Source organism: Lycorma delicatula, chromosome 8 (genome assembly GCF_047948215.1).
Source record: "Lycorma delicatula isolate Av1 chromosome 8, ASM4794821v1, whole genome shotgun sequence".
In the NCBI taxonomy this organism is placed as follows: domain Eukaryota; kingdom Metazoa; phylum Arthropoda; class Insecta; order Hemiptera; family Fulgoridae; genus Lycorma; species Lycorma delicatula.
In genome coordinates, this window is record NC_134462.1 from 70423266 (window position 1) to 70437408 (window position 14143).

The window sequence follows — 14143 nt, forward strand, 5'->3', positions numbered from 1 at the left end:
TTCTCAGATACTCCGATTGTCCAAGTTTCACTTCCATATAAAGCGACACTCCAAACATACACTTTCAAAAATCTTTTCCTGACATTTAAATTCATTTTTGATGTAAACAAATTATATTTCTTACTGAAGGCTCGTTTAGCTTGTGCTATTCGGCATTTTATATCGCTCCTGCTTCGTCCATCTTTAGTAATTTTACTTCCCAAATAACAAAATTCTTCTACCTCCATAATCTTTACTCCTCCTATTTTCACATTCAGTGGTCCATCTTTGTTATTTCTACTACATTTCATTACTTTTGTTTTGTTCTTGTTTATTTTCATGCAATAGTTTTTGCGTAGGACTTCATCTATGCCGTTCATTGTTTCTTCTAAATCCTTTTTACTCTCGGCTAGAATTACTATATCATCAGTAAATCGTAGCATCTTTATCTTTTCACCTTGTACTGTTACTCCGAATCTAAATTGTTCTTTAACATCATTAACTGCTAGTTCCATATAAAGATTAAAAAGTAACGGCAATAGGGGACATCCTTGTCGGACTCCCTTTCTTATTAGGGCTTCTTTCTTATGTTCTTCAATTGTTATTGTTGCTGTTTGGTTCCTGTACATATTAGCAATTGTTCTTCTATCTCTGTATATGAACCCTAATTTTTTTTAAATGCTGAACATTTTATTCCAGTCTACGTTATCGAAAGCCTTTTCTAGGTCTATAAACGCCAAGTATGTTGGTTTGTTTTTCTTTAATCTTCCTTCTACTATTAATCTGAGGCATAAAATTGCTTCCCTTGTCCCTATACTTTTCCTGAAACCAAATTGGTCTTCTCCTAACACTTCTTCCACTCTCCTCTCAATTCTTCTGTATAAAATTCTAGTTAAGATTTTTGATGCATGACTAGTTAAACTAATTGTTCTGTATTCTTCACATTTATCTGCCCCTGCTTTCTTTGGTATCATAACTATAACACTTTTTTTGAAGTCTGATGGAAATTCCCCATTTTCATAAATATTACACACCAGTTTGTATAATCTATCAATCGCTTCCTCACCTGCACTGCGCAGTAATTCTACAGGTATTCCGTCTATTCCAGGAGCCTTTCTGCCATTTAAATCTTTTAATGCTCTCTTAAATTCAGATCTCAGTATTGTTTCTCCCATTTCATCCTCCTCAACTTCTTCTTCTTCCTCTATAACACCATTTTCTAATTCATTTCCTCCGTATAACTCTTCAATATATTCCACCCATCTATCGACTTTACCTTTCGTATTATATATTGGTGTACCATCTTTGTTAACACATTATTAGATTTTAATTTATGTACCCCAAAATTTTCCTTAACTTTCCTGTATGCTCCGTCTATTTTACCAATGTTCATTTTTCTTTCCACTTCTGAACACTTTTCTTTAATCCACTCTTCTTTCGCCAGTTTGCACTTCCTGTTTATAGCATTTCTTAATTGCCGATATTTCCTTTTACTTTCTTCATCACTAGCATTCTTATATTTTCTACGTTCATCCATCAGCTGCAATATATCGTCTGAAACCCAAGGTTTTCTACCAGTTCTCTTTATTCCGCCTAAGTTTGCTTCTGCTGATTTAAGAATTTCCTTTTTAACATTCTCCCATTCTTCTTCTACATTTTCTACCTTATCTTTTTTACTCAGACCTCGTGCGATGTCCTCTTCAAAAATCTTCTTTACTTCCTATTCCTCAAGCTTCTCTAAATTCCACCGATTCATCTGACACCTTTTCTTCAGGTTTTTAAACCCCAATCTACATTTCATTATCACCAAATTATGGTCGCTATCAATGTCTGCTCCAGGGTAAGTTTTGCAGTCAACGAGTTGATTTCTAAATCTTTGCTTAACCATGATATAATCTATCTGATACCTTGCAGTATCGCCTGGCTTTTTCCAAGTGTATATTCTTCTATTATGATTTTTAAATTGGGTGTTGGCAATTACTAAATTATACTTCGTGCAAAACTCTATAAGTCGGTCCCCTCTTTCATTCCTTTTGCCCAGCCCGTATTCACCCACTATATTTCCTTCCTTGCCTTCTCCAATGCTTGCATTCCAATCTCCAACTATTATTAAATTTTCATCTCCTTTTACGTGTTTAATTGCTTCATCAATCTCTTCGTATACACACTCTACCTCATCATCATCATGGGCGCTTGTAGGCATATAGACGTTAACAATCGTTGTCGATTTAGGTTTTGATTTTATCCTTATTACAATGATTCTATCGCTATGCGTTTTGAAATACTCCACTCTCCTCCCTATCTTCTTGTTGATCACGAAACCTACTCCTGCCTGCCCATTATTTGACGCTGAGTTAATTACTCTAAAATCACCTGACCAAAAGTCGCCTTCCTCTTCCCACCGAACCTCACTAATTCCTACTATATCCACATTTGTCCTACCCATTTCCTTTTTTAAATTTTCTAGCCTACCAACCTTTTTTAAGCTTCTAACATTCCACGCTCCGACTCGTAGAATGTTATTTTTTAATTTTCTGGTGACCCCTTCCTTAGTAGTCCCCACCCGGAGATCCGAACGGGGGACTATTTTACCTCCGGAATATTTTACCAAGGAAGGCGCTCCATTATTGCTATGTGAAAATGCAGAGAGCCACATTTTCTTGGAAAAAAAGCAGCTGTAGTTTTCCATTGCTTTCAGCTGCGCAGTACTCAGAGGACTGAGTGATGTTGATACGGCCGTTTAAGTCGTCCTGACTCACGCCCCTAACAACTACTGAAAGAGCTGCTGCCCTCTTTCAGGAATCATTGCTTAGTCTGGCTCTCAACAGATACCTCTCTGATATGGTTGCACCTTCGGTCCAGCTACTCTGTATCCCTGAGCACTCAAGTCCCCTCACCAACGGCAAGGTCTCATGATTCATAGAGGAGGAAAATATTTGTATATTCAACCTATAAGTCTAAACCTACTTCCCCTTGATAATAATGCCTAAGTTTTTTTTTATAATAGCTGATAGCAATATATGGGTTTAACAATTAATTAAAATTGACGTTACTCCAAGATAAAATAGCTTGCCTTGCATTACAACTTTAGAGTAAAGACCTATTACATAACTATCTTCAGACTAATTATTCATAAGGTCACATACTTACAAAACAAGTTTTAATTACACATTGACTGGGTCCAGGGTGAACTGCATCCCTTACATCATTGTACTGCAGCGCTTCGTAAACCACATCCTAGAAAATTAAAAGCTATGAAGTAAAGATAAAATCCAGATGGCCAAAACCTTGTTTATTAAACCAGTTCCCATAAATCAGTGATATGTTAAATAATGACCAACAGCAACCTACTATTGTAAAAAATGAAATATTACACTGATAGCTACCACTATTGTTTGGTATCACTAAGTGATTTGATCAGAACAATTAACACTTATCATTTTCATGCTGAATCTTTTCATAAAATCACTGAAATCTTTTGGTGATGGCAATTTTTACAAATCAAGGGAGTAACAATTTCTCTTTCACATGTACAGAAGGAAGTAACATACTTATAAGTACTCATCTTACAAGAAGTTATCTTAGTTTTAAATTTATCTCCAAACAGTTCACATAACATCCAACAAGAAATCCATAAATGTATAACTTTTTTTTATAGTACTAGAATGATTGTAATAGATTTTTAATGTATAAAGCATTCTACCAGTGTTAATAATATGTAAGAACATCTTTAATTTTAGGTGTCTTCTTATGTCTTCTTAGTTTGAAAATAAATAATATATACAATTGCAGAATAAATTTCCAAAATCTTCCTTATCCAAAATAAATTAATTTTATATTTTTCATATCAAAATTAGAAGTTTAATATGTAGTTTTGTAATTCATAGAACTTCTCTTTGTATTAACTACTTTGGAATTATAAAAAATTTCAGTTTTTATAAACTGCCTTACACGAATATAATGGCCATTTTTGTAACAATTAGAATTATGTGTATTTCCAAACACTTCTTTTCAATGCTGAATTTAATATTAAAAAAAGTTGCCTATCCTGCTTATAAATAATGTACAGGAGTAGATTTTCTTTAACTTACCACACATTCAAAAGAATTTTATTAATTTAGGAATATTATTAATAGTAATAAATGTTATACTGCAAGATGTGACTCATCATCAAAAAATGCAGTCATTCATTTATAATTATGGACTTTACTTAAGAGTTGAGTCATATTTTTTTAAACAAAGAATTAAAAATATGTTATTAATTTTTTTCTTAGAAATAACTGTAGTTTTTTTAATAATAAATATTTTGCATTAAATAAATATTTTACATAACCTACTGGGTTAGCCTAGTGGTTAAACTTGTTGCAAAATCAGCTGATTTTTGAAGTTGGAAGGTTCTAAGTTTCGAGTCCTTGTAAAGGCAGTTGCTTTTATATGAATTTGAATGGTAGACTGTGGATATCGATGTTCTTTGATGAGTGGGTTTCAATTAACCACACATCATCTCAGGAGTAGACGACCTGAGTCTGTTCCAGACTACATGTTTACCAGTACATTAACACTTACATTGCAGCTATGTCAGGCTGGCAGGCTGGTAGCAGTAATTTCATTTGCCTGTACACACACCCAGACCCAGCAGTAGCTGGAAAACTGGTTGAGAAATATATATGTAAATATTTTATGTAGGGTGTCCTTTCTTTCTTTTTCCTCTTTAGCCTCTGGTAATTACCATTCAGGTATTACTTCAGAGGATGATATGTATGAGTGTAAATGAAGTGTAGTCTTGTACAGTCTCAATTCGACCATTCCTGAGATGTGTGGTTTATTAAAACCCAACCATCAAAGAACACCGACCGGTATCCACAATCTAGTATTCAAATCCGTATAAAAGTAACTGCCTTTACTAGGATTTGAATGCTGGAACTCTCGACTTTCAAATCAGCTAATTTGGAAGACATATTCACCACTAGACCAAGCTGGTGGGTTATATAGAGTGTCCTAGGAATTGTTGGCCAAACTTTGACTAACAATTAAGTACATCAAAAACTTTGAGACTAATTAAGTACATCAAAATAAACAAAAAAATTCATATGACATATGCTCCTTACCTTGCTTCATTTTCCCTCTGTCTACCATTATAAATGTTTCTCTTTCAATAAAAATGTATATCTTACAAAGGAATTGAAGTGTTTTAATGAGATTTTTTGTCCAATAACATCTGGTAAAAAATAAAATAAGTTTGAAAATTCCAAATATTGGCCGGCCATTAAATTTTTTTTTTTTACGATCTGCTTTAACAATTTCAGCCATATATCTGCTGTTTACCAATCAATTCGAACAAATCAAGTGTTATTTTGTTCAAAATAAAAGAGTAACATTTTATTTAATAAAACATAATTTGATAAAATTAACATTTACAGAATTAATTATTAATGATTAAAATATTTTATTTTCTGCAATTTTTGAATTTTCAAAATAGTAGATACAGAAGATGTTATTGGGTAAATGTACACCAAATTTCATTAAAAATCTTAGTCCCTTTCTTAAGCACACATTTTTATTGAGAAAACACAAAATGGTGGACAGAGTACATTTGTTCACATGAATTTTTTTGTTTATTTAGATATCCTGAATCCAGTCACTTAAGTTTGGCCAGCAGCTTCCAGGACAACTTGTATTAATTATCATTTACTTCATATTATTTGTAGGCCTATTAATTTAGTTAACATTTGTAATATTCCTTAATGTTTTTTTTTAATTTCAGACAGAAAATAAACTAACATACATTAAAGAAAGTAAATCATTATTATAAAAAAATATGCTAGAAGTTTAAATTACGATTATAATTTTACTCTCCCATTACAAATTATTGAAGTAATTACAATTAATTAGTCATTGTAATTACAATCGACTAGTAATATAATTACAAATATCGATGGTAATATTAGTTTCTTTTAGTGAAGTTCCTGGTATCAGTATTAATTGCACCCATCTTTAAAAAAATTAAGAAAAGATTTAAGTATGTAATCAAATAATATATATATATATATTTTGTCAAATTATATGTGTTTGTAAAGTTCATATCTTTTAAGTACTGATAGCTTAGGTTTTATATGCTATACGTACAATTGTGTATGTAAAACTACTTCTTTTAAGTGTTTACACACTTAAGAATCAAATAAAATTTGATTCTGTTGTAATGTTTGTAATATTGTACCCATATGTGTTCCTTGCAAACGCGGGTAAATGTACATCTGTATTCTGTCAATGTATTATTTAGTGCAACCATGGGAGTCAAATTTTTGTGCTCCCTGGGTTGCAAAGTTATATTGATCTTGCAAATTTTGTTTCTTGCTTTGAAAGCAGCATAATAACTTTCTTTCATGAAAATGTACCTAAGTTTGTTTGACCACTGGTTGATGTATATCTGTATCAAATATTTTCTTTTGACAACATACTGCATAAAATACGAAAAAGTCAAAAACACACCCAGCAACAGGAAATAGAAAAATACACCAAATATTTTTACCTTATATTTAATTGCTGTTTAATATTAATTTCTGCACATTCTTAATTGCAAATAGTTTTTAAGAATTCTAATTTTTCATATGAGAATAAAAGAATAACCTGATACTTATAATTACAAAAATTATATTATTAGTTAACTAAACAATTTTGATGAATTACTTATAATTAACAAATAGAACAATAGCATTTACTTGTTAAATATGTAATATATTTGTTATTTATTTTTCATTGAATAAAGCATTAAGAAGTTGTAAATTAAAAATGTAATTGTGATACATTTAGAACATTCCCATTCTTTTTTAGTATTCTAGAAAGAGGGCTTTGAAGAATGGTTCATATTAGCAACAACTTGATTGATTACTTAATATGAAACTATGGGTGTTAATTACTTTAGAAGAAGGAATGTTTGGCTGAAGTCAGTAGATAAAAATAAAACTTTAGAACAAGCTGACAGTATGGAAATAGAAATTACATAATTAAGAAATGTAACTAAGTAAATTTATCATTGTAAAAGTGACTCCAATTACTAGCAACCAATGTTATGCCCATATAACTAAATCCTTAATCATAATTCTTTCTTAAGAGAAAATAATTAAATAAATAATTAAATATTTCATAAAGATGATTAATCAAATAGTAATAAAATGTAAGAATCTAACAAAATTTAAAAATGGCTAATTTTAACTGGAGAATTAAAAGTTTTTACCATTTTTAACTTATTTTGTTGTGCATAAAGTTAAATATAAGTACATTACAATTTTGTACATCCAGATCGGTTGGAACTAGATATGATCCAAAGAAATAAGAGGCAAAATGATTTGGAAATATCATACAGCCTATTTTGTAAGTGTGAAATAAAAAATTACAGAAACTTATTTGATATCATTTTTAGTGACGTATGAAAAATAAATTAAATGTTTACTTACAAAAAGATTAACTTAGAAGAAAATAGATTTAAAAATACAGATTTTGTTTACAATACACAAATTACACTTCATCATGTTTCTTCAAATGTGGTATAAATAAGATTAATGTACTATTATGGCTATAGCTTATGCCTATATAAAAGTTGTAAGTACCAGTTAGATAATATGCACATGCATATAACAGATGGATGTGTAATCTAGAGTATTTGATTTATGTAAAATAAAAAGAAATCTTGGCAAAGAAGATTTTCTATGAAGAAGAAATTAAAAAAAAGAGTTATATCAGATAAATGAATTTATTATTTTTTTGTAATTAATAATTATGTAAAAAAGTTTTTAAAAGATCTACACTGTAAAAAGTTAAGTACCTCTGTTATTGCTCTGCTACTGTATTTTTGTACCATTTTTTAAATTAAGTAAATTGAATAAATAACTCTAAAGAAACTGAGTTAGATCTAACTATAACCCAAAATTCATGTTACAAATATTAAATTTTTATGTTAATATTACGACAGTATGAAATAAAGTTTAAAAAAATGAGTATAGATCTGAGTGGAAAGGTAAAAAAAAAGTTTGTTTAGAGAGAGAATTTATAGATCAGATGGACTGATTTAAGTACTTAAGTAGGTATTTTAACTGAGACTTCAAGCTATTCAGTATAATAACACAAAATTAAAAATCATGAGCAGCTTTTAACAAAAAAGAATAGACTAACTTCTCATTCTACCAACAACATACAAACACACAAGATTATTGAATATAAAGAAAAACAACATAACCAAACTAAATCAGATCTTACATCAAAATTTCAAACAAAAATAAAAGTTACTAAACAAAAAAAAGCTGTAATTTTAAATAAATATACTCTGTACCATCAACATAGAGAAATTGTTTATTTTACAAACCAAAATTCACCAACAAGATTCACCTATATTATACCTGTGTCATGACAAATGAACTAGCAAGAAATATATAGACAAAATCATTAGCTCTACTATAAAACTTGAAAACAACTCCTACCAAAAGAACACAAAATATCACAACAATGAAATAAAGGATATACATACACCAGAAAGCTGTACACTTCTATCCTTTAACATAACAGATCTCAATACAAGCAAACCACTCAAAAAACCCTTAAAAACAAAATGCTATTAGAATACACATAACTATTTAACATACAAGAATAATTACTACGCATTCAATCAGGCCTGTTAATGAATTAACCAAGCCTCGTGGCTGAAATATTACTTTAACATTAAAGTATACAAAACAGTAAAAAACAGACTATTATTCTATCTCCACTACAGTAATGGTATACTCATGTTCAAAAACAAAACAAGATAATGCTACATATTCCTCACAATTTTTTCCATAATTTGTAGAACTTTCACAATAGATTACTAGCATACGTTTAAAATATATAGACAATTAATTAATAAAAACATCCAAAACTTACCTAATTACTCACACAATACAAATATATAGATCTTTTTACATGACACATTGCCTTTAACACACCACCCACAAAATTACACTGAAGAATTCAATTCTGTAAAATAACAAACACATTTTAGTGATTATGAATCTGCATTTAAAAATAATGTATTTTAGGTATTATATAAAACACTGAACAAAAACTACAATTCCTAATGTACTCAACAAACATTCATATAAAACTGACAAATTTTTAAAAGGAAGATAGTGTTTTTGAAACACAAAGCATCATACCAAAACATACAACAATGCAGGTTTATATAAATTAAACTACAATAATTGCATTAAATACTTACCTTCAGCAAACCAAATACATCCATCCTTATATTTGGTTACACTTTCTTTCATAGCACACAGAACAACATATAATTATTACACATATCAGAACCAATATTTGAAAATCACCTTGTATAAATAGGAACTGACAGATTGATTTTTCATTTTATGCATCAGTCTAAAAAAGTAATTTACAAAGATGTAGAACATGAATCATATAAAATATGCACATAATTGTATTATACACCTATTCATTTGAATTGCAAATATAAGTAACATAAATGAGAAAAATATAATTTTTAATTCTATATTAGCTGATTACCAACTCTACAGTGACTCAATACAACAAAAATATTCTTCCAATAAATAAAAGAATTTCCTAATCATTTATGATGTAAGCTGTTTACCCACCAGTGATTCCGCTGAAGAAAGAGCTTCATATTTAGCTCTAAAAAAATCTGGAAGAACAATTTCCATATATCTTGAAATAGTTATTAATAATTTTCAAATACAACTGATATAAATTCTGTAATAAGTTTTTTTTTTTCTTTTTAATAAATGGTCTACATTAAGAAACGACCTCTGAGAAAGAAATGATTTACTCTACTAGGCAGTATATATAACAGAGTACATAATTTTGTTACTTGCTCTATTATTCTCCAAATAACCAGTATGTAACTTTTATGTATATTTTTTTAATTTTGTTTAATATTTAAATAATAACTTTCAAAGTATCGTATTTATTAGAGTACCGCCCCCCGTCACCAAATAAGCTCCGCACCTTGATTTTCCTGAACGAAATTCTAAAAAAAAAAAAAAAATCGAATATATACCGGTATTTTAAAGTGCAACAGATATGATAAAAAAAATACATTAATACGAAAATATTCAGAAAGTAAAGCATTTAATTCGTTCATTTAAATTACAATATTAATATTACATTAATAATTAATTACCGTAAGTACTAGTTTAGTACAGAATCAGTAGGCAAGTAAAATGAAAAGAAAGTATCATGTTGAAAAGGATCATTTCAATACGCTTTTTAAAATGGAATTTTATTTTTAATTAATCGTTGTCACTGTCAATGTATGTAGAAGAGTTATCGGTAGTCACCAAGTCGCTCTGCCAAAGGTGATCGTCTTTACTTGCCATCAAGTTCATTAGATATTCCGCATTTTTTAAAACTTTTCCTTACTAATTCTGTGGAAATACCTTCCCAAACATCTTTTATCCAAACACAAATCTGGTTAAAATCTGGGTATTTGATTCTTCTTGCAGGCGTGAGAAAGAAATTTTCATCAGCCATCCATTTACTATACAGCTGTTTTAATGCAGATTTGAACGGTTTATTAATGCAGACATCTAGTGGTTGCAATAGAGATGTCAATCTGCCTGGAATTATTACTTGGTCTGTCATACCCTTTTTTAAAATGTCTTTCACTTTATCAGTCTATGCCCCCGATAACTATCCGTTACTAGCATATCGGTATTTTTTTTATTAAGTAAATCTCCTGATCACTTTTGCCATACACACCTGATCCAATCTAAAATTAAGTTTTCGTCCATCCAACCTGATTCCTGTGCTCTGATAATAACTCCATTTACCTGTACCGTAGGAAGAGTTTTTCTTTTAAAAACTATGTACTGAGGTAATTTTGATCCATCATAAGTAATGCAAATTATAACACTACACCTTTGTTTTTCATTACCACCGGTGCTAATCGTAACACTTTTTTCACCTTTTTTGTTTACGGTTTTGTCAAATGGCATTTCAAAATATACGGGAGTTTGATCAGCATTTCCTATTTGAGAAGGCAAATAGCCTTTATCTTTTCTAAGATTAATTATATATTTGTGAAAATGTAATGTTTTTTGTTCATTTTAACAAAATCATTTCAAGAGAGGTTACATCTAAATACCAGATTTAGTTCAAAATTAAATATTTATTGTAGTACTTATTCAATTACGGTTAAAAAATAATAAATTCCTGGCTAGTTAAAATTCATGTTTGATTTTAATTACTCAAGATTTTAAAATACCATTCACCATTTTCCTTGTTTAGTTAACAGATAATATTCTCAACATATGTTTATTTAGGAGATTTGAGAATTGTTAATAAATTAGTTACATGTACACCCACGGTTCTACATCCTAAATATTAGAATTTATGAAGAAACTTAATTACTTAATATTTTAGAATACTATCTTGTACAAATTTGAATACTATATCATGAATATTCATGAACCACCAAAAAACTCCTATATGGTGTTTTTTGGCGGTTGGATTTCAATTAACCACATATCTCAGTAACGGTCGATCTGAGACTGCACAAGACTACACTTCATTTACATTCACACATATCATCCTCTGAAGTAATACCTTACGGTGGTTCCAGGGGCTAGACAAAAAAAGAAAGAATACTATCACCTGTTAACTTTCATGTTTAGCTTGCAAATGGTAGAGGTTTTGTGAAAAATGTATTACCCAAAAAAAAATAAATAAAATCTGCTTGTCTTCTGTATATCTATACATTTAAAATAATTGGCAAAAACCTTGATAGTCTTCCAGCCACAACCATAGGATTGATTTCACCAATATTTTTAAATGAAAGCTTATGACCCCTAGATATATCATCAATGGTTAGACGCCTGCCCCCCTTTGCCAACAGCACTAGAAATAATTATTACATGGTAGAATTACTGATAAAAAATGGGAAACTATGCATTTATAATAAACATTTAATTCTGAATTATGGGGCTAATTGACTGTTCTATAGTAATATTACATGTTGTGATACTGTTAACTTGTTTGCTAAATTTACTTTTAAAATCATGTAAAATTGGATTTATTTAAATTTATTATTAAATTTCTCTGAATGAGATGTTTAGTGGCTTAATGTGTGTCTATAATGTATTTTATATTAGAACTTGCTTGTACTCGTACAACCTGTAAATTAAATGTTACATGATTCTTTTTAATCACTGATGATAGCTCATTGTTATATATAATAAAAATAAAACTGAATTTTTCAGCTAATACTTTGTGAGGATTGACAATTATTTCTCATCGTTCTTTCTGATTTTTCCTTTATCATATTGTTTTCTAGCTATAATAAATTACTTAAACCAGTTATTAGCTACACCTGTCAAACCTATTATTTCCAACTTTTGTAGAAATTAAAAAACTTTTATAGTCAAAAACAAATCAATGTTTTGTTTTACTTAAATATAAAAAGATTGATGTGGCATTTCCTTCTGAACTCATTGCATCTTTCACCTGTTTTATATACTACTATACATTATATTAATTTAAATAAATGTATCAATTTTATCTTTTAAATAAACAGATAAAAATGCTTGTATGCATATAAATATATATACAGAGTGATTCCAAAATGCTCAACAAAAAAGTTCACATAAACATAGGACAGAAAATGATTCGTTAGCAAGTTCGAAACATTAAGCCCTACTTTCTGCTCCCTCTTTGAAACTAAACCATACTAAAATTCTTGGGGTACAAATTGAGGGATAAATTTGGTGCGTCCTTATTGTTTTTGATCTAAGAAAATGAATAAAAGTGGTTCCAGACTTCTACCTCACTTTAAGGAGAATGGAGTAAAACACAAAAACATGTTGTTGTAAAATAACTCCTGGAGACTGCGACTGTTTTGAAATTTGGAATCTTGCGATTCGGAAAATAAATATTCTACTGCAGCAGCTGTAGCACTTCCATTTCACGCATCCAAAATGAACACCATACTAGCCATACAGCCTACTTCAATGGCAAAGCGGCTACGTTCAAACTAAAATTCACAGAAAGCATTCAATAACGACACCACAGTTCACAGTAGCTGAAATACTTGATGTACCTTAGAGAATGATTTAAACAGATACATTTTGGTGCGTTGTTGATCAGCTATTGCTATTTTATTGCCAAATTAAAATAATGTTTGAAATAATTTATTGTATTTCTGTCATAACAAAAAAATTATTTTCTAAATAATTTTTATTTTACAATTGCTGTGTAATTTCCAGTTTTTTTTATATATTTTAACAGGAAATTGTTTTTAAAAATGTTCACACCACTAAAAAAAATTGATATTTGTTTACATTAAATAACTAAACTACTTTTCTGATAAATGTGGTAATGTATTGTTTCTAAATAAAATTCGAATTTTTCTATTTTTTTATTTAACTTATCTTAAACCACTTTGTTCAGAATTAAATTCTCTATAAGTTTTGTTTAAACGTTTTATGTGTTTATTACCCATTTAACAAAGTTACTGTATGTGAAAAATAAAAAAAACCGTTTTTCTCGAATTTATTGGTTTTTACCCCAGATTTCTCAAAAACTACTTAAGATACGGTTCTGGGACATATTTTATTAGATTTTTCAGGTTAGAAACCTTCTGAAATCACCAACTCTGCTCCTTAATTAACGTCCTATAAATTTCAGTACGACCTGATTTCAGCAGGGTAGTTGAATTCCGAACAAATTCTTTCACTAACCGAAACACGCAACGAAGCATTTTAGTACATGTACGGTATCTTCATGATACACTTTGTGTGTGTGTGTATACACTCTTTAACAGTGAAGAGGACAGACAGTCTTTCTTATTCTTAAACTTTTTACTAAAGTTTAAAAACCTACATACTACTGCTTTATTGTACACACAAAAATGATCCAATAAATAAAAAAAAGGGTAAGAGAACATAAAGTAAAAAGTGATTATTCTGTTGCTAAAAGGCATTTTGACAAAATATTTATCAGTCTCAAGTATAATGCATACTTTGTTAAGGTACTTTTAAGCTTCATACAAAAATTAACATCTGGTAAAAATAATATTAACTCATCCTTTCCCTAAAAATAGCTGAAGCGTCAGAATTATTACATCCAAAATAAATAAACTAAAGCGTTAGAATTGCTTCTAGCTAAC

The 14143-nt window shown here is 29.5% G+C and overlaps 1 long non-coding RNA gene across 2 annotated transcripts; it reads right to left on the reverse strand.

Moving 5' to 3' along the window:
• Positions 1-3129: 3129 nt before the first annotated feature.
• Positions 3130-14105, reverse strand: LOC142329063 (uncharacterized). Of its 2 annotated transcripts, none has more exons than XR_012757419.1 (3): positions 13997-14105; positions 8893-8985; positions 3130-3216 (listed from the first exon to the last, which is right to left on the reverse strand). It is a non-coding gene; the product is annotated as an uncharacterized LOC142329063 (long non-coding RNA). The 2 variants fall into 2 exon arrangements; XR_012757418.1 differs by lacking the exon at positions 13997-14105 and adding an exon at positions 9227-9335.
• Positions 14106-14143: the final 38 nt, after the last annotated feature.